This window comes from Balaenoptera borealis (assembly GCF_965194805.1).
Source record: "Balaenoptera borealis genome assembly, chromosome: 14".
NCBI classification, from domain to species: Eukaryota; Metazoa; Chordata; class Mammalia; order Artiodactyla; family Balaenopteridae; genus Balaenoptera; species Balaenoptera borealis.
This window is the reverse complement of record NC_138875.1, coordinates 62,943,150-62,965,011: the sequence shown is the minus strand read 5'-3', so window position 1 is coordinate 62,965,011 and position 21,862 is coordinate 62,943,150. Positions and strand designations below refer to the sequence as shown.

At 40.7% G+C, this 21,862-nt stretch overlaps 1 protein-coding gene across 18 annotated transcripts in view; it reads left to right on the top strand.

Annotated features, from left to right (window-relative positions):
* The window catches only part of SPIRE1 (spire type actin nucleation factor 1), a 219,072-nt gene that overhangs the window by 47,704 nt on the left and 149,506 nt on the right, over positions 1-21,862 (top strand). The window contains exon 1 of one of the 18 annotated variants that reach the window (XM_082354804.1): positions 7,549-7,569. The exons of the other annotated variants lie outside the window; for them this stretch is intronic. The gene's annotated coding sequence lies outside the window, so the exon portion shown is untranslated. Of the gene's footprint in view, positions 1-7,548; positions 7,570-21,862 lie in introns of those variants that run through there. 18 annotated transcript variants of the gene reach the window in all.

Sequence of the window (21,862 nt, the reverse complement as noted above, 5' to 3'; positions counted from 1 at the left end):
GGCCATACATAGGCATTCAGTCAACTGTTAACGGGATTTTGTACCTCAAGAATAGCTTAATGTTTATTAAAATCAGGTGTTTTTCCTTATTTCTCACTGTGTGGAAATTTTTTTTAATACACTGGATTATACGAGTATTTTCCAGAGTTTGAACTCATGAAAGGAAATCTTTCATGTAATTTGTTTTAAAAGACATGCAAAATTTTTACTTTAATAGGCAATTTAATTTTTTTTACAACTTTGATTCTATTTTTTGAAGATATAATTTATATACAGTAGAAATTAAACTTTTTAGTTAAAATTATTCGAGTTTTGACAAACACCATCTCCACAGTCAAGTTCAGGTTCTGTGTCCCTCCCCCCTCCCCCGTTCCCCCCCACTCCCCCTCTTGTTTTTCCCTCCCCACCCCACCACTCCTGGCATCCACTGATCTGTATTCTGTCCCTTTGGTTTTGAGGAGGACCTGCAAGGTAAATAGTGTGTTATTCTCCCTCGGCCTCCCCTCCCGGAATGGCTCACAGCTCAAATTGGTAATTTATAAACTCTTGAGTGAAAAAAACCAAACAAAGTCTTGCGTGACTGACCTGTACTTGGGATTTGCTTGTCAAGGAAGCAGTCCCAACCACAGTTTAGGGGAGCTTTCACTCCCAGTTTACAAGTTTTTCCTTCTGCCATTATTTAAATAGTCTTGTGGGTTATATACTCTTATACTTGAAGAAAAGGCTAAGCACTTAAAAATACTAAAACAAAAGATCTGAATTTTCAAGCATCTTAATTGAGACCTTCTCATTGTTTTTAGCTTTCCAAATTTCATCACATTCTGTCTTCTATTAACTACAGTTAATTATGTAGCACTCAGAAGCCCTTTCCCTTTAGCAGGCAAGAAGGTTAAATGAGTAACCAGGACAATCCTGTTCTGTTCTCCTTGATGGATTTGCTGTATTTTAGGTGGAATTGGTTAAAGCATTATATAAAGTTAAATAACTTTTGTCAATACTTTAATCTTTATAGAGCTAGTTTGTAAAAATCAGAGCATAGCGGAAAAATTTAAGCTTTACTGAGGGAAACTATGAAAAAGATTCATCTTCCCATCTTAGAAATAAAGTTCATGTGTACTGTATGTAAGTACTTACTGTTTCATTCCCACATACATCTTTAAAAAATACTTTAGAGCTTACTCTATGCTGAGTTACTGTTATAGGCATTAATTTAATTCTCACAACAAATTTATGAAGTGGATACTAATTATTTGCATTTTGGAAATGAGAGCTAAAGTACGGAGAGGTTAAGTAACTTGCCCAAGGCCGTATAGCCAGTATGTTGCAGAACCACTTCTCTTCACCTTTCTTATGTTTGTGTTTATCCAGCCTTTATTTGTCTGCTGTGTGAGGCATCTGCATAATGCTGATAATTAATTTTGTGCCCCATTTGGGACAGTGAAATTGTCCTTATTCTGTATATGCTTCTCACCTATGACTCTTTTGGTCCTGGCATTATGTAGCCCAGGAATATGATCCTTTTGAATGGAACCCAGGCAAAGGAGTGAACGAACGCCATCCATGAACCTCCAGCCCCATTGTTAGGTGAATGTAAGGTCTGTACTGGAGTAATTTGTGAATTAGTCTGATTCTAAATTACTCAGAATGACTCAAGAATTACGCTGCATATCAATATTTTAACCTCCTTGGAAATCAGACCTAGAATTAGTCTGCTTTGTGGGGAAACCCAAAAGATTTTGAGAATGAGCCAAGAAATACATCATAGTATTTGGACTTATTGCATTCTGGTTATGTACAGTTTTTGATACAAACTGGACTATGTGAAAAATTTTAATGTTTCCTGAGCAGCCTAAAATAAACTGCCAAAGGTAGTATGTGGGTGTTTGCTGCTTTAATGCAGAGTATAATACGAAAAAAAATATCCATTTTGTCTTTAGCTAAATCAGCCCCCTGTACTTTGATTTTACCTCTGGCTCATGTAGACTCATGGTGATAGTTGGATGAGTAATCTCTCTTTTAATTGACATTTGATAGCCCTCAGTTAATTTCAAAAGTAAGTAAAAAATTAACATGAAAGAAGTATGTAATATCTTTACAAAAATGTTTGCATCAGCTTTAGCTGCATAGTGAGCCTTTTTTTTTAATTAATTAATTTATTTTTGGCTGCGTCGGGTCTTCGTTGTTGTGCGTGGGCTTTCTCTAGTTGCGGTGAGTGGGAGTTACTCCTTGTTGCAGTGTGCAGGCTTCTCATTGTGGTGGCCTCTCTTGTTGCGGAGCACGGGCTCTAGGCATGTGGGCTTCAGTAGTTGCAGCACGCGGGCTCAGTAGTTGTGGCTTGCGGGCTCTAGAGCTCAGGCTCAGTAGTAGTTGTGGCTTGCGGGCTCTAGAGCGCAGGCTCAGTAGTTGTAGCACAGGCTCAGTAGTTGTGGCACACGGGCTTAGTTGCTGCACAGCATGTGGGATCTTCCCGGACCAGGGCTCGAACCCGTGTCCCTTGCGTTGGCAGGCGGATTCTTAACCACTGCACCACCAGGGAAGTCCCGAGCCTGTTTTATGTGATTGTGAAAATAGTATTTGATACCAAACTTAGTAAATCTAGGAATATCTAGCAGAAACAAAAAGGTATTACTATCACATCTGCCCTTTTATTGGAAGGCATTGTCTGATCTTAAACCTTGATTTAAGGGTTTATAAGTAGGATTGTGTGATAAGTTAAAATGATGATACGTGTTCTTTAAAAGGATTGGAAGAGTAAGTTCAAATTAACTGCTGGTAACAACAGCATTTTCTCCTTGATCAGCAGGCTAAAAGGAAGAGGAAGTATACTCACATTCCGCTTCCTGTCTTTTTGGATTAAAGAATCCAAACATGCCTAAATTTACACAGCCATTTGATTGACGTTAACTTATATGGTCTGGAAATTGGTTTGTGTGCCCTCAGAGTAAATTGTGTCTACCTTTGAGTTGTTACTTCTGAGTGTCAATACTAATGGAGGTTGGTAGTGAGATATTGATGATGTGATTTCATGTATCATCAGATGTAGACTGGCGGCATCATGATAGCTCCTCTCTCTCTCTCTCCTCTGCCCCCTCATTCCCATCGCTCCCCTCTCTTCTCACTCTGTCTCAGATAATATTACCAAAATGGCCTTTCTGTGGTACAGTCATACATGTCGTAAATACAGGGGACATTTGTGGAGCCCTACATCAAGGATACCCTACATCAAGGACACAGGACAAAAATTCCGGAATTAACCGAGCTCCCATAGCAGCTGCTGCCATGGGCTCTCCTAATCTAAACCGGACAGCCCCCTGACTCCATATTAGGCAAAATAATCACCATGTAGTAACGTTGTAGCATCCTGACCAATCACCTAATGCCATCCTGACAGCAGGAATTTTCTTTGTCTTGAGGCTATAAAAGTTGGCTACTAGCCCACAAAGGGGGTCGACTTCCCTGGCTACCAGGAAGTCAGCCAGCTGTTCTTGCAGCGACCCTTTAAGGCCTGCTGTTCTGGCAGCGACCTTCTCTTTAATAAACTCTGTCTTCCTTACATTCTGCCTTGTGTCTGGAAATTCTTTTCCAAGCTGCACCCGGACCACAACAACATTGTTTGACCATAGGACACAAAATTTATAACAAGTAGTGTTCCTTTGTGTAGTTTTTACTATATTTGAAGACCAGTGACAGTTGTACTCTACGTATGTCTCACAAAGGATTTCAGAGTAACCAAATTATCTGGGAGTAAACATTTTATTCTTGAAGGAGCAGAAAGTTTACCTTTCAGGTAACTTAAGCACTTCTAAGTACTTTGATAATAGAGTAGAAAGTTTTCTTAATAACTTGCCTTATCCAGGGGCCATATCAATCTGCCTTAATGAATAGTTTAAATTTTAAATGTTTTTAATAAGATAAAATAGAAATTTTCAACACAGATAATACAATGCTGATAGTATCAAAGTGGAAAGGAGCTAGATTTTTAAAAAATTTTATTTATTTTATTTAATTTATTTTTGGCTGCATTGGGCCTTCCTTGCTGTGCGTAGGCTTTCTCTAGCTGCGGCGAGCGGGGATTACTCTGTTGCGGTGTGCGGGCTTCTCGTTGCTCTGGCTTCTCTTGTTGCGGAGCATGGGCTCTAGGCGCATGGGCTTCAGTAGTTGTGGCACGTGGGCTCAGTAGTCGTAGCGCACGGGCTTAGTTGCTCCGTGGCATGTGGAATCTTCCTGGACCAGGGCTCGAACCCGTGTCCCCTGCATTGGCAGGCTGATTCTTAATCACTGCGCCACCAGGGAAGTCCAAAGGAGCTAGATTTTTATTTCCTTTTCAAAGTACCTTTCTTCATTTATAGAAATTATGTTAGCTTGTTGTATTTTGTATCACAGGCAGATACAGAGAAGAAAGTAAAAATAACTTCATACCCTACCATCTAGTTGTAATGACTGTTTAGAATATTCTTCTAGACATTTCTTCCCATATATACATAATAAAGTTGACTTATTCTTTGAGCACCTTTATGTGCTACTCTTAGGGATACATGCATCTTTGCGTAAATGACAAACTTGGCTTTAAGGAGTTAGTCAGGCTGATGGAAAGGGTTTGGATATGGAGTGGAACTTTCCAGGCAAAAGGACATCATAGTGAGGACTCAGAGAGCAAGCTGTTGTTGAAACTGACAGAGAGTAGGATGTCAGCATGGAGAGTGTGAGGGGGAAGGTATAGGAAATGGAGGCAGACAAGTGATGCCAGGTCTTAGAGGTTGTATTAAAGATTGGATGTAGATCCAGTGTCTCTTCAAGGGAAAAATCATTTCCTTCTGAAATTTTCTTCTGTTTCACTACGGTCATTCTTATTTTGCTATGTATCTTCATTTGCTTGTTGTTAGGAGGGGTATCGTTTTTATGCATTCGCATTTCATCAGTTAAAGCATCATTTAATTAAATTGTTTTTGTAGTCACATAAGTAGAGTTGTATGAATAGGTTTGGGACTAGACTCAACTGACCTGTGGTAAACGTTCAGCTCCCTACCTGGTGACCTAAGAGTAGCTAGCCTGTTCATGGCCAGTAGTTGTCATGGAGATCAGTCAGTATGGTCTCTAGAGGACTGGGGAGTGTGAGATGGGAAAGTCAGCTAGATAGAGGCTGATTAAGAGCGCTTCTGCTGTTCAGTGTGGTGTCTCTTGGCATCTTCCCTAAATTTTGTAGAGATTTTACTGTATTTGGCAGATATTGTAAGACATATTTAAAAGAAAAACCTGTTAGCAGTAAAATTGATGTTGTGCTATTGTGATAATTACCTAATTTCTTTTGATGATGGTGTTTCTTAATTTTTTGTGAGAGGTTTATTGAAATGTAATTCACAAACTGTACAAGTCAACCGACCATTTAAAGTGTGTGATTCATTAGCTTTTGTTATATTCACAGAATTATGCAGCCATCACCACAATCACTTTTAGAACATTTTTGTCACCTCTAAAAGAAATCTGTTACCCTTTAGCTATCATCCCCCATCTTCCCACTTCCTGTAGCAACCACTAATTTACTTTCTTTCTCTATAGATTTGTCTGCTCTGGACATTCCATGTAAGTGAATCATAATATGTGGTCTTCTGTGACTGACTGTGATTTTCACTTAACATAATGTTTTCAGGCTTCATCTGTGTTATAGCATGTATCAATACTTCATTCCTTTTTATTTCTGAATATTCAACTGTATGGATAGACCATATTTTGTTTTTATCCATTCATTAGTTGGTCGACATATGAGTCATTTCCACCATTTGGCCATTATGGATAACACTCCTATAAACATTTCTGTACAGGTTTTTGTGTGGATGTAAGTTTTCATTTCTCTTGGATATATACACAAGAGCAGAATTTGTTGGGTCAACTGGTAACTCTGTGTTTTAACTTTTGAGGAACTACCACACTGCACCAGCAGTGTATGAAAGTTTTGGTTTTTCCACATCCTCGCCAACACCCCTTATCTGACTTTTGTTCTAGCCATCCTAGTGGGTGTGAAATGGCATCTCGTGCTAGGGATTTGCATTTCCCTGATGACTGATGATGTTGAGCAGAGCATGTTTTCATGTGCTTATTGGACATTTGTACATCTTTGTAGAAATGTCTGTTTGGATCCTTTGCCCATTTTTAAATTGGGTTATTTGTCTTTTTATTATTGAGTCGTAATAGTTCTTTATATATTCTAGAGACAAGTTCCTTGTCAGATATATGATTTGCAGATATTTCCCCCCATCCTGTGAGTTTTCTTTTCATTTTTTTGATGGTATCCTTTCAAGCACAAAAGTTTTTAATTTTGATGAAGACCAATCTTCTGTTTTTTCTTTCTTGTTTTGGTGGCATATCTAGAAATGCATTGCTAGGGACTTCCCTGGTGGTCTGGTGGTTAAGACTCCATGCTTCCACTGCAGGGGGTGTGGGTTTAATCCCTGGTTGGGGAATTAAGAATCCCGCATGCCGTGTGGCGCAGCCAAAAATAAAGAAAGAAAGAAAAATTAACTTTTAGATATGGTATGAAGGGTCCAACATCATTCTTTTGCATGTGGATATCCATTTGTTCCAGAGCTATATCTTGAAGAGACTATTTTTCTTCATTGAATGCTCTTGGTACCCTTATCAAAAATCAGTTGACCTGATTTGATTATAAATGGGATTGTTTTCTTAATTTCGTTTTTGGATTGTTCACTGTAAATATTTAGAAGTACAATTTATTTTTGTATAATGATCTTGTATCCTGCAATCTTGCTGAACTCATTTATTAGTTTTAGTAGTTTCTTAGTAGATTCCCTAGGGTTTTCTATGTACAAGATCATGTCATCTGTGAACAGAGATAGCTTTTCTTCTTCACTTCCAATATGGATGTCTTTTATTTCATTTTCTTGCTGTTTCTTTTTTTTTAAAGGCTTTTTAAAAATAATTAAATTAATTTTTTTTGGCTGCGTTGGGTCTTCGTTGCTGTGCGCGGGCTTTCTCTAGTTGCAGTGAGCAGGGACTGCTCTTCGTTGTAATGCGTGGGCTTCTCATTGTGGTGGCTGTTCTCTTGTTGCGGAGCACGGGCTCTAGGCGTGTGGGCTCAGTAGTTGTAGCTCGCGGGCTCCAGAGCACAGGCTCAGTAGTTGTGGCTCATGGGCTTAGTTGCTCTGCGGCATGTGGGATCTTCCTGGACCAGGAATTGAACCCGTGTCCCCTGCATTGGCAGGCGGATTCTTAACCGCTGCGCCACCTGGGAAGTCCCTTGCTGTTTCTTTTTAAAAATTGTTTTTATGGAACTCAGAGTCAGAGGGTGGAGTAATCCCCCAAACTCTTTAAGTAATTTACTTCAAATCTGTTTTATGAGAGAATATTGAAATATTTGAATGCTAAATCAGACTTTTGAAATAATCTTTATATAATTTATATTTCAAGTAGAAATATAAACTGTTTGTGTGTTGAAACATAGTTTGGCCTAGTATAACTGAATTTTGAGCTGTTTTTTGTTTCCCCTTAGGATCATTTTCTATTTAGAGTATCAACTTTATTGCAAGAGTACTTTCTAGAATATAAGTTTAAAAGGTATGTATGGCTTTCCAGTGAGGAGTTGGTGACTGACTTTACTTGTTGCACTCTCATGTTTTTATTCAGAGGTGTTTTTTTTTAAAAAAATTAATTAATTAATTAATTTTTGGCTGCGTTGGGTCTTCGTTGCTTTGCACGGGGTTTCTCTATTTGCAACAAGCGGGTGCTACTCTTCGTTGCGGTGTGCGGGCTTCTCATTGCGGTGGCTTCTCTTGTTGCAGAGCATGGGCTGTAGGTGCGCAGGCTTCAGTAGTTGTGGCACGCAGGCTCAGTAGTTGTGGCTTGCGGGCTCTAGAGTGCAGGCTCAGTAGTTGTGGCGCATGGGCTTAGTTGCTCCGCGGCATGTGGGATCTTCCTGGACCAGGGCTCGAACCCGTGTCCCCTGCATTGGCAGGCGGATTCTGAACCACTGCGCCACCAGGGAAGTCCCAGAGCTTGTGTTTTAATACATAAATAAGTAAATAATTTGGTTAGGATTACATGAACATGGCAAAAATGAGAACAGTGGATACACGCTTTGGACACAAATATTCCCTCTTTAGAGGCAATAGTACCTGATATCTTAAACTTATTTATATAAATTTGGCTTTATTAAACTTGGAATTTTATTTTTTCCTTCTGCATGGTTAATAAAATTAGGTAGTTAATTCCAACATAATAAAAAGGACAAAACAATTATCATTTGTATTATTTGGTACTTTTCTTATTAAGGTATTTTCAAATATATTATTCTATTACTGTTATACAGCTTACACAGGAAAGAAATTTAATAAATTAACTAAAAATGGATCCACAACCTGTAATTGTGAAATGGGCCCAGGGTCTCATGGTATTGGACCAGTAGGTATGGCCTGTAATTATGACTGCCATGTATTGTTAGAAGTGTCCCCTGTTGTTTTTGCAGGAGTCATTGTTACCAGATCTGATTTTAACTTGGGAAGGGAGGAAAACAGAATGCTTACAGGAAAGCAGCTGGCAAAAGGATTGAAGGAGATTGTGACCTTAAAATTTTTATTTAAACAGCTTGTTGTTTTCTGTTTTAAATTCCTTTGTTCTGGAAGGGACACAGGCCCTTTTAAGAATGGGAGATAGGAAAATTCTGCAACCCATGACAAGCTGTAAAAGGTTGCTAAGGAGATTCTGATGAGAAGGGGTAGTATTTAAATGATCTGTTACTGAGTTCTGACTTTAAAGGGAGGAAATGAAAGGAGGAGGGTGCTTTTATTTCACTCCTTTTAACTTTTAGAAAGCATGCAAAAGCAAGAATCTTCTTTTTCCTTAAACACAGAATCACTTGGTTTGGATTAAATTAATTTGTGTGGTGTTAGCATTATATTTTAAAATATTTAAGTATAGCACATTGAAAAAAGTGCATAGATCATTAGGTTGTAGCTTGATGAATTTTTACAGATAGTGATAATATTGTATTTTAATGTCACTTAAATGTACTGTATTATTATATATGTCTTTGAAGAATATTATCTTAAAATGTTCGATTTCAAGTGACCATCAAAGTGATAATTTCAAAGCATTACTGATTTTTAGTTTCTGTTTTTAATTACATGTTGCATTCCCCCACATTCTTTCCCAGTCTCCTGCTTGTTAAAACAAAAACTACGGGAAGAATTTCTTCCGGGAAGGAAGCAACCATTCTGTTTGGAACTTGTTTAGAACAGTGCTGTCCAATAGAAATATAACGGGGGGCCACATATGTAATTTAAAATGTTCTAGTAGCCACATTAAAAAATAAAATGAAACAGGTGAAATCAGTTTTTATAATATATTTTATTTAACCCACTCTTTCTGAATTGTCAACATGTAATCAATATGAGAATTATTATTATTATTTTTTTAAAAGTTTAATTAATTATTTATTTATTTATGGCTCTGTTGGGTCTTCGTTTCTGTGTGAGGGCTTTCTCTAGTTGTGGCAAGTGGGGGCCACTCTTCATCGCGGTGCGCGGGCCTCTCTTGTTGTGGAGCACAGGCTCGAGACGCGCAGGCTCAGTAATTGTGGCTCCTGGGCCTAGTTGTTCCGCGGCATGTGGGATCTTCCCAGACCAGGGCTCGAACCCGTGTCCCCTGCATTGGCAGGCAGATTCTCAACCACTGCGCCACCAGGGAAGCCCAATATGAGAATTATTAATGAACTATTTTGTATCTTTTTTTCATACTAACTCTTTCAAATCTGGTGTGTATTTTGCTTCAGCACTTCTCAGTTTGGGCTAGCCACACTTCAAGTGCTCAATAGCCACATTTGGTTAAAGAAATAGGGAGAAGAAGGAATGGAAATATTTAAGAAATGAGAAAGTTGAAGGGACCAGAATAGTTTTAGTTCTGAATTATCTTTAAAAAATCATGAGGCTTAGTGGGGAGGCAGTAACAGAATGTTGAGGGGCTTGGTTAAATCTTGGTAAAACAGTAGATGCCTAGTCTCAGATATACTGAGTAGATTCTAGGTAGGCAAGGGGGAGAGAGATTCCAGCCAGGCATGAATAACTGTGCTAATGAAGGAAGTGATTTCAGGGGCACCTGAGTCACAGAGTTGATTATCAAGCGCTTGAAGAAGCTATTGGAGACTAGAGTCCTTTTTCAACAAACATTTCTTGAGCACCTGCTGTGTCTAGGCTCTCTTCTAGGATTTGGGATACACCAGTGAACAAAACAGACAAAAATCTTGGCCCTCAAATATTTGCATTATACTAGGGGTAGACAGAAAATAAATATGATAAATAAGTAAACTATAGTATGTAGAAGGTTATGAGTGTGTTGGAGAAAAGTAATATAGAGAACTGTGATGGGGAGCATGGTGGTAGTAGTGATGGTGGTAGGTTTGCATTTTTTAACAAGGTGATTAGAATGGACCTCCCAAAATGGTTACAAATGAGCAAAAGTTTGAAGGAGGTAAGGGAGCAAGTATCTAGATATCTGGGGAAGAGCATTTCAGACAGAGCGAACAGTACTGCTCCCGTCTGAAGGTGTGAGAGTATCTGCTGAGCTCCTGTGATGGCAGGAGGCCATTGTGGTGGGAGCAGAGAGGAATGGGGTACCAGATCACCAGGGTAGTGCTTCTCCAACCTTAATATGCATACAACCCCCCTAAGGATCTTGGTAAAATTTAGATTCTGATTTGGTTGGTTTTGAGTGGAGCCAGAGAGAACAAACTCTCAGGTGCTGCTGCTGCTGCTGTTAGGACCACACTTTGATTAGCAAGGATGTAAGGCCTTAAAGGCCATTGTAGGACTATGTAAATACGAGACTTTTGAGATCACCAAAGGAGTGAGGGTAGACAGAAAATAGAAGGGGCTAAGGGCTGAGCCCTGGAATACCCCCAACATTAAGAGGGTGGTGAGACAGGGAGGAACCAGTGAAGAAGCCTCAGAAGAAGTGACCAGAAAAGTAGGAGGAAAATCATGTGAGGGTCGTGTCCAGGACACCAAGTAACTAAAGCACATCTAGGAGGAGGAAGTGGCCTACTGTATGAAATGCTGTCTAACAGGTAAGTGAGATGAGAACTAGGAATTGGTTACTGAGTTTGACAGTGTGGTGGTTGCTGACAGGTGGCGTTGGTATAGTGGTATGAGGGCAAAAGTCATACTGCAGTGAGTTTAAAAGAGAAAGAAATTGGAGACAGTAAATAAAGTCAACTTATTGAGGCATTTTCCTGTAAACTGTGGGTATATCAGTTAATCTACTACATAACAAATAACTCTGAAACTTAGTGGCTTAAAACAACAAACATTTGCTCTGTCACCATTCCTGTGGGTCAGGAATGGCTTATCTGAGTGCTCTGGCTCATGTTTCTCAGGTTTAGTCAGGATATCGGCCAGGGTTGTGGTCATCCTAGGGCTCAGCTGGGGGACGGGGAGGGGCTCTGCTTCCACAATGGCTCCCTCACACAGCTGCTGGCGGGGGCCTCAGTTCCTCACCGCATGGCCTTCTCGTAGGCAGCACGGCGACTGGCTTCTTGCAGAGAGTGTGACCCAAGATCGAGAAGCTAGAATGTCTTTGATGCCCTAGCCTTAGAAGTCACATTCTGTCACTTGTGCCTGTTTTCTGTTGGTCCTGTGGATACAGTGTGGGAGGCACTACATGAGAGAATAGGTGCCAAGTGTGGGGACTATCAGGGGCCACCTGGGAGTCTGGCTAACCCGGCGAGCTGGGGAGTTAGGACGATAGCTGGAGAGGAAGGTGGGATCCCAAAGAGTTCTTAGTTTCTGTTTTATTTTTGTATTGAAAAGAGAAGTAACAGCATATTTGTATGTTGATCCAGGAATGATCCAGTATACAAAGGAAGACTGTTGATGCAGAATAGAGGGGAGAATTGCTGGCGAATTATCCTTGAGGGTGGGAGCTAGAGCACAAGTGAAGGACTTGGGAATCGGCGTCACACAGGATGAGGACAGTCCATGTGGAGTAACAGGAGGGAAGACAGAGTCTGTGTGTATGGAAGGTGTTCAAAGGCAGTTAGATGTGATGGCAGGGGGTTTGTGGACGTGCTCTTCTGATGACTTCAGCCCTCGCAGTGACATGAGCAGCAGGGTCCTTCTTGGCGTGTGGGCATGGGAGAGGAGGAGGGGAGATAGTCAGCTGGGACAGTGGGAGAGTCCATGGGCTAAGGAAATGTTGGTGGCTTCTGGGTTGCATTAGCCAACCACATGAGAGGCAGAATTGTAAATTTAAATAAATTTAAAGCAAGATGAGTCAGTACAGTTTTCTGTTTTGCTCCAGCCACATTCAGTTGTCAAAGGCAGGTGAAGAGTGGGGTTTAACCAGTGTGTGGTGTAGTCAAAGGAGGTGAGGGAGAGTGAACAGAACATAGGATCAATGGATTGGAGATCCTGGTGGGGTCAAAAGATTATTCAAGTCAGATCCTAGAGGGAATGAACTAGAAAGCTAGAAGGAGGTTGTCAAAGAAAGGGACCCTTGAAATGGAGGTGATGGAAAGTTGCACTTATTGGTAATGAGGGAGTCCTGGGTATTGACACGGCAGTGGGTGGCACAGAAACGAGAGGCCAGGGTGTGGAAAGGTCCTGTTAACATCACCAAGAGTTGAGGGAGGAGAAGGACAGTGAAGCCGCAGGTCACGTACTGGCACTGTGTGGGGTACAGTCACAGATGAGAGCAGCGAGGAGGGCAGGTGTGTTTTGGGACAGAAGAGGCAAAGCTGGGGAGCTTTTTTTTTAAAATTTATTTATTTTTATTTTTGGCTGCATTGGGTCTTCGTTGCTGTGCACGGGCCCTCTCCAATTGTGGCGAGCGGGACTACTCTTCGTGGTGGTGCGTGGGCTTCTCCTTGCGGTGGCCTCCCCCGTTGCGGAGCATGGGCTCTAGGCATGTGGGCTTCAGTAGTCGTGGCACACGGGCTCAGTAGTTGTGGCTCGTGGGCTCTAGAGCACAGGCCCAGTAGTTGTGGCGCACGGGCTCAGCTGCTCCACGTCATGTGGGATCTTCCCGGACCAGGGCTCGAACCCATGTCCCCTGCATTGGCAGGCGTTTTCCCAACCACTGCGCCACCAGGGAAGCCCAGCTGGGGAACTTTGAGGGGGAGTCAGGGAGGTGGGCGAGGAGGCACTGTGAGAAGCAAGGAGGACGTCTTCCCAATTCCAGGCCCAGCGATTTGAGAATTATTACAGAAAGGCCAGCCAGGACCAGCACTGCCCCTGGGGAGATTCAGGCTTAGGTTAGAGCAAGAAGGGGAAGGGGGAGCATTCAGAGAAGTTGAAGATACAGGGAACCCTTAGATGTGCACAACGGAAGGATTTCAAGAGTTGGGGAGGGGTGGACCCAGGCCTAGAAGAGGGGACTGTGGAGCCTCGTGGGATGCGAGGTGGGGAGGTGGGTCACGGGCGCCTGTGGCTTCTGTCCCCGTCGCCATCAGTGGGGACACAGGCAGGGTGGTCTTAGTGCTGGTGCAGGTCTCAGGGCAGATGAGGTGTAGGGCGGTGGGTGCTGGAGAGGAGTGTGTGGGGCTACCTGTGACGCCAGCAGGTGGGAGACCCTGACTTCTCCCTGGCAGTGGAGCAGGCAACTGCTTAGGGAAAAAATGACAACAGCCCTTCTCACCTGGGTAATGACCGGGAGAGATGGTGGGGAAAGCAAAGTCAGACTTCAGTACTTGAATTTGCTGTGTTGGTGAACTGGCTCTCAAAACAAAACAAAACAACACTGATTTCTGTGGTCTAAATACTGCCACTTGGCCAATTTTAAGCCAGCAAAAGTTTAACCAACCAGCTTGCAAAATTCTGAAATTCTGCCCCCGGGCTCCTGATTAGTGGCTCTGGGCTCTGCAGCGCGCCGTGCGCTGTAGGGCTGATTCCGTGTCTTCTCTTTAAAATCATTTCGCCCCATTTGGGAGCTTTGGAGTTAGGCAGGCCTGGAACTAGTACTAATCCTCAATTTTGCTTCTGTATAGCCCCTAACCTTAGTGAGCCCCAGTTTCCTGTCTGTAAACTGATGATATTACCACCTGTCCCTGGGGTGGTTGTAAGGATTAGAGATCAGATAGGAAAAGTGCCTAGAACAGCTCCTGGGATGGCAGATACTATTGCTATTATTATTATTGTCATCACCTTAATGTAAAACTTTGTTAAAAGGAATTCACAAACCAGATTATATACTGCATTTTCATATGCAAACGTAGGAGTAGAGATTGCAGTTAATGTTTTGGAGAGCAATTTATCATTGAAGAGCATGGGTTTAATCCATTAATTCTATTTCTAGAAACTTTTTCAAAGAAAATAACTCTGAATGTGTGCAAAAATGTAGCAAGAAGATATTTATTTGCAGCACTTTTTAAAATAATTTATTTTATATTGGAGCATAGTTGATTAACAATGTTGTATCAGTTTCAGGTGTACAGCAAAGTGATTCAGTTATAATGCAGCACTTTTTATAAGAGAGAAAAGTTAGCATCTGTCTAGCTGTCTCACTGTTGTGCAACAGAAGACTCTACATTATTAAAAACAAATGGATGGAATAGAATTGTTTATGTGGAAAGATGGTCCATTATGGTATAAAACAGATTATCAAGTAGTAGGTACCAAATGATCCAATTTTTATTAACAAATATGAACAGGACAAATATAATGAACTGTTAATAGTGAGATATAGATGAGATATATATTATATATATATAATGTTCTTTTATTTTTTAATGTTGAAATATATATATTTTTAAAATTAGGGATTATGCTTCCATTTATTGGGTCAGGTCATAAGTGTTTTTCATTAAAAATTTTTTTTTCATTGAAGTATAGTTGATTTACAATGTTTTAGTTTCTGGTGTACAGCAAAATGATTCATTCATATATATATTCTTTTCCTTTATGGGTTATTATAAGATAATGAATATAGTTCCCTGTGCTATACCATAGGACTTTGTTGTTTATCTCTTTTATATATAGTAGTTTGTATCTGCTAATCCCAAACTCCTAATTTATTCCCCCCCCCTTCCCCTTTGGTAACCGTAAGTTTGTTTTCTATGTCTGTGGGTCTGTTTCTGTTTCATAGATAAGTGCACTTGAATCATATTTTAGATTCCACATGTAAGTGATATATGGTATTTGCCTTTCTTTGTCTGACTTCACTTAGTATGATAATCTCTAGGTCCATCCTATAATGTTCCTTTAGATTGCTTGTATTTTCCAAGATTTCTAATGGATATATTTTGCTTTTGTAATAAGAAAAGAGACATCATGGATATGTGTTGGGGTGGAGAGGAGGTATGTGAGGTGAACATACATTTGCTTTCTTACTAATTCTGAGTGACTCGAGCATTCTGCACCATTTGTCCAAACTCAGACCCAGTCCTGTGACTAAGCCCGGGATGAGCAGGGGAGGCAACAAGCCATGCTCATTGCCTTAGAGCCTGGCCACAAGTCAGCGATAGTGTAGTAGATTCCCATAAAATTCAGTGTCTTTAGGGTTTTCGATGATTTTCACTAGGAGAGAAAATCGAAATAGGGTTGAGGTGGAAAGCATCTGACAAGGTGACCCAAAAGAAAAAAATGTGAGACATAGGGGAAAGTTAGCAGTTGCGGGCCATCTGAAAAAGATGAACTGCAATTTCTTTTAAAGGCTTTCCAGGAATATTTTTGAATTAGCACAATCCATTTTCAAGAAACAGGACCTTGTGATCGTCACAAGTTACTCAAGCAATTAGAAACCAGGAAATTTGATCTTATGTAAACCAGTACATGAGTCACACAGTCAAACAAATATAGTAACAAAGCTGAGAGATCCAGTGTGGTTCTTATACCAGATGACTTCTCAGATAACTGAAATATTTTCTGCAGTTTGTTTACCTTGAGCTAAGTAAAAAGCAAGTTGCATGTCCTAACAAAGGTATCTTTTATCCTATTGTTCAGCAGGTACGAGAGTAAGTCAGGTTTTTAATTATGTGTAGAGTACTAATAAAAGGGAACATTAGCACTGTTAACTGTAAAAGTCGGGTAATTAAAGGGAGAAAATAATTTACTGGTTTTAGTAAAATAAGCAGCCCTGGAAAGGAGCTAGACCAGGAGAGTAGCCCCTGAGCTAGGGAGGCGCAGAGACACCCTCTCCCCCTGCCCTCCCACTCCCTCCTCCCTCTTTCTTTCTTTCTCCTTCTCTCCCTCCTCCCTCTCTCCTTGTACCTCTCTCTTTCCTTTTCCTTCTTTCTACAAGAAAGCACCTACCCTGTGCCAGACACTGTTTTAGGCTTTGAGAGTATAACAATGGACAAGACAGACAAAAACCTCTGCTTGTGTGGATTTACATTCTGCTGTTTATAGATAACATGCAAATAAATATATATAAAATAATATATGGTATTAAATGCTATGAAGGAAAATAAAGGAGGGCAAGGGAATAGAGCATAAGTGGGCAAAGGGGTGGAGTGGACAGAGAAGAGAAGGGTATATTGTAGCAGTGAAGGTCTCTTTCATGGTGACATTTGAGCAGAGATCTGAATGATGTGAGGGAATAAGCCAGGCAGAAGAAAAAGCAAGTGTGAAGGCACTGCACAGAGAGGTACCCAGGTGGTCACAGAACATCAAGGAGGCCATTGTAGCTTGGGGAGGTGGTGGGTGAGGTCAGCCAGGTGGCAGCTGGCCAGATCATGCAGGGCCCTGTCAGCCACAGTGAGCATCCACAGAGTATGTGGAAACCACTGGAGAGCTCTGTTTATTACAGCAACTAGTACTGCTCTCACTAATACAGATACTGACATACCTATTCAACAGAGATTTATTTGAGGACTATTACATATTTAATTCCCTCTTACCTAGGAATAATTCAGCTCACAGACAATGTAATTGAATTATTACATACAGGTCTCCTTACTTTGATAATTGGTAATGTATGAGATATTTGTAATCACATTTCTGAGTTTTTCTCTTATTGCTGGTTTGTTGTTTGGACATTTGTCCTCTAGGATTTGCTAGCAAACAAAATAATGTGATTAAAAAAAATTTTATTATGGTAAAAAACACATAAAATTTACGATCTTAACCATTTTTAAGCATACAGTTAAGCAGTGTTAAATGTATTCACATTGCTGGGCAACAGAGCTCCAGAATCTTTTCATCTTGAAAAAGTGAAACTCTGAACTACTAGCAAGAACTCTCCCTCCCCACAGTCCCTGGCAACCACCATTCTACTTTCTGTCTGTGTGAACTTGACTGCTCTAGGTACTTCATATAAGTGGGATCATACAGTATTTGTCTTTTTGTGGTTGGCTTATTTCACTTAGCATGATGTCTCAAGGTTCATTCGCGTTGTAGCATGTGTCAGAATTTTCTTCCTTGTTAAGGTTGAATAATATTCCACTCTATGTTTAGAACACGTTTTGTTTATTCATTCGTTTCTTGGTGGTCACTTGGGTTGATTCCCCGCCTTGGCCATTGTAAATAGTACTGCAGTGGACACAGGTGTGCAACCATTGGAGAGTTTTGAGCAGTGACATGATTTGGTCTGTCTTTTTCTCAAAAAGACAGACTGCAGTCTGGTTCTTCTCTTTCCCCATTAATAAGTAAGCAGAGATTTTGTGTTTATTTCTGCAAACTGTCTGGCACTCAAATATTTGAGGAAATAAATGACAGAACTAAACACTGAGCTGCAAGCTCTGGAAGCCACCAAGTGATTTTACGCTGTGTTAACTCACACACGTATTAGGTCAGTGGTCCTTTACTATATGGGGATCACAGACCTCATTGAAAATCTGATGAAAGATATGAAACCTTCCTCAGAAAAACAAGCACTCAAATATACTAAATGTTTACCTAAAATGTCAGTGGGTTCTTTAACTCCTGATGCCCATAGAAGGACTTCATATATAACTAGGGCATTGACTCTTTGGCTTATACTGGTGGCTTGGAGTGCTCATCCTACAGTGATATCAGAGATCTCATAGATTCAGTCCCTGAGCAGGCAGTGCCACTTAACTACAAATTGTAGGCTACACAGCATTTGCAGTTTTCATCAGCCTTATTTCATGGCAGGAGAGACTTATCCCCGCCATACACAGTAGACTGATTCCAAGTCTCCAACTGTGCGTGAGTCCCTAACTCCTGGCTGCTACTGGATACAGAAGCTGAGAGACCATGACTGCAGCCCTTTTATTGCTGTTTTTCTGTTTGTTTCTGGTCCATGGAGATGCTGATCGTTTTTTGAGCATGGCTGTATCTCAGAAAGACAAAAAAAAAAAATTAGCTGCCATTTATCTGGAATGTGTTTGATGTGGAATGACAGTCTGAAAGGGTGAACTCACAGTTCACACTCAGTCTAACACATGACTCAGAAATTCCCCTTCACTGGCTATTCTCTAAGCCAGTGTATGAATTGATAGGCATTGGCGGGGATGGGGGGGGTGTCCCTTGACTCAACCAAAATAGTTTTATACCTACTATGCAGATTTCTAGAGAGGAAAGTAAAAATAAAAATTTAACGTCGAGCGTTTGAGATCATTGCTTGGAAGAGATTTCTTTGTCAAAAGGCCCAAGCAAAGCCTTTCGGGTATATGTTTCAGAGTTATAAAGCAGAATGAAATTAAAAGTCTAATCTGTTTTTTACTGCCCTTTCCTTCCTAGATGGAAAAAGGAAGGGATTTTTGAAAAAATATTTATTTATTTATTTATTTATTTATTTATTTATTTATTTGTCTGCATCGGGTCATAGTTGCGGCATACGGGATCTTTCATAGTGGCGCATGGGCTTTTCTCTAGTTGTGGTTCGTGGCCTCTAGAGCATGCGGGCTTAGTTGCCCTGTGGCATGTGGGATCTTAGTTCCCCAACCAGGGATTGAACCCGTGTCCCCTGGATTGGAAGGCAGATTGTTAACCACTGGACCACCAGGGAAGTCCTGAAAGGAAGGGATTTTTGTCTCATCTCTGATGTCTGTGTGAGTTAGGATGCTTTCAACTGCAAGCAACAAAAAGTAGGTCAACCTTTTTTGTTTGTATGTATGTATATATGTGTGTCTATGTTTATAGAAACATATTTATGTGTACATACACATGTATTACAAAAGGGCCTGGAAGCAGTAGGGGCACCCCTGTAACACTGAGCACTCCTAGCCACCCAGATATTGGTTTCCAAATAGCCTTCCCCACTAAAAGTAGCCAAGGTTCCTTGGAGAAATGGCAGATGCCAGGGCTGGGGAAGGAAAAATACAAGATGATCCCAGAACATCTTGTGCTGAGAAGTAAGGAAGCGTACGAAACATTAGGGAGCATGTCCACACAATGAGATAGTATTTGCCAGTAAAGAGGAACAAGTGCTGCAACACAGATGACCCTCAGAAACATGCTATGTGAAAAATATCCAGACACAAAAGACCACATTTTATGTGATTTCATTTATATGAAATGTCCAGAAAAGGAAATCTGTAGAAACAGAAAATAGATGAACGGTTTCCCAGAGCTGGGATGTGGAAGGGTGGTGACTGCAAATGGGCATGAAGTTTGTTTTTTGAGTGATAAAAAATTAAAATTTGAGAATTAGATTGTGGTGATGGTTGCACAATTTTATAAATAAACTAAAAATCTTCAAATTGTATACTTTAAATAACTGAATTAAGAAAAGGTTGGGGCTTCCCTGGTGGTGCAGTGATTGAGAGCCCGCCTGCCAATGCAGGGGACGTGGGTTCGAGCCCTGGTCCGGGAAGATCCCACATGCCACGGAGCAGCTGGGCCCATGCGCCACAGCTGCTGAGCCTGCGCCCTGGAGCCTGCGAGCCACAACTACTGAAACGCGCGTGCCTAGAGCCCGTGCTCCACAACAAGAGAAGCCACTGCAATGAGAAGCTTGCGCACCACAACGAAGAGTAGCCCCCGCTTGCTGCAACTAGAGAAAGCCCGCAAGCAGCAGTGAAGACCCAGTGCAGCCAAAAATAAATAAATAAAATTTATTTTTTTAAAAAAAGAAAAGGCTAATATTGGTCAAGATGGCAGTGTGGGAAGACACAGAGTTAGCATCTCCCCACAACTCGGGTGCCTACTGGCCACTGGTGGAGGAATTCTGACGCCCAAGGAGACAGGAGGAACCCCAAAGTGAACCAGTAGGACATAGGGGGACAGAGGGGGGATGAGAAGTGGAGGCCAGACAGGATCGGCACCCCTGAGGCTGGGGAGATCAGGAGAGGTAGGTGGGAGGGGCCCCCTGGGTGGAGAGGGAGAGGAGCGGAGGGTGATCGCATGACCCACTTGGCCTGGGGAGCCTGCTGAGCTTCAAGACACATATTAATCAAACTAACAAAAATTAAATTAAAAAAAAATATTAAAAGCAACAAAGGAAAAACAAAAAATAATATACAAAGGAATCCCCATAAGGTTATCAGCTGATTTTTCAGCAGAAACTCTGCAGGCCAGAAGGGAGTGGCAGGATATACTTAAAGTGATGAAAGAGAAAAACCTACAACCAAGATTATTTTACCCAGCAAGGATCTCATTCAGATTCGATGGAGAAGTCAAAAGCTTTTAAGACAAGCAAAAGCTAAGAGAATTCAGCACCACCAGACCAGCTTTACAACAAATGCTAAAGAAACTTCTCTAAGCGGGAAACACAAGAGAAGAAAAAGACCCACAAAAACAAACCCAAAACAATTAAGAAAATGGTAATAGAAACATATGTATTGATAATAACCTTGAATGTAAATGGATTAAATGCCCCAACCAAAAGACATAGATTGGCTGAATGGATACAAAAACAAGACCCATATATATACTGTCTACAAGAGACCCACTTCAGACCTAGGGACACATACAGACTGAAAGTGAAGGGATGGAAAAAGATATTCCATGCAAATGGAAATCAAAAGAAAGCTGGAGTAGCAATACTCGTATCAGATAAAATAGACTTTAAATAAAGACTGTTACAAGAGATAAGGAGGGACACTACATAATGATCAAAGGATCAATCCAAGAAGAAGATATAACAATTATAAATGTTTATGCACCCAACATAGGAGCACCTCAATACATAAGGCAAATGCTAACAACCATGAAAGGAGAAATCAACAGTAACACAATAATAGTAGGGAGCTTTAACACTCCACTTACACCAATGGACAGATCATTCAAACAGAAAATTAATAAGGAAACCCAAGCTTTAAATGACACAATAGACCAGATAGATCTAATTGATATTTATAGGACATTCCACCCAAAAGTGGCAGAATACACTTTCTTCTCAAGTGCACATGGAATATTCTCCAGGATAGATCACATCTTGGGTCACAAATCAAGCCTTGGAAAATTTAAGAAAATTGAAATCGTATCAAGCATCTTTTCTGACCACAACACTATGAGATTGGAAATCAGTTACAGGAAAAAACTGTAAAAAACACAAATACATGGAGGCTAAACAGTACGCTACTAAATAACCAAGAGATCAAAGAAGAAATAAAAAAATACATAGAAACAAATTTTGACAATGAAAACACAACGACCCAAAACCTATAGGACGCAGCAAAAGTGGTTCTAAGAGGGAAGTTTATAGCAATTTAATCTCACCTCAAGAAACGAGAAATCTCAAATAAACAATCTAACCCTACACTTAAAACAACTAGAGAGAGAAGAACAAAGAAAACCCAAAATCAGTAGAAGGAAAGAATTCATAAAGATCAGAGAAGAAATGAATGAAATAGAAATGAAGAAAACAATAACAAAGATCAGTAAAACTAAAAGCTGGTTCTTTGAGAAGATAAACAAAATCGATAAACCCTTAGCCAGACTCATCAAGAAAAAAAGGGGGGAGGATGCAAATCAATAAAATTAGAAATGAAAAAGGAGAAATCACAGCTGACACTGCA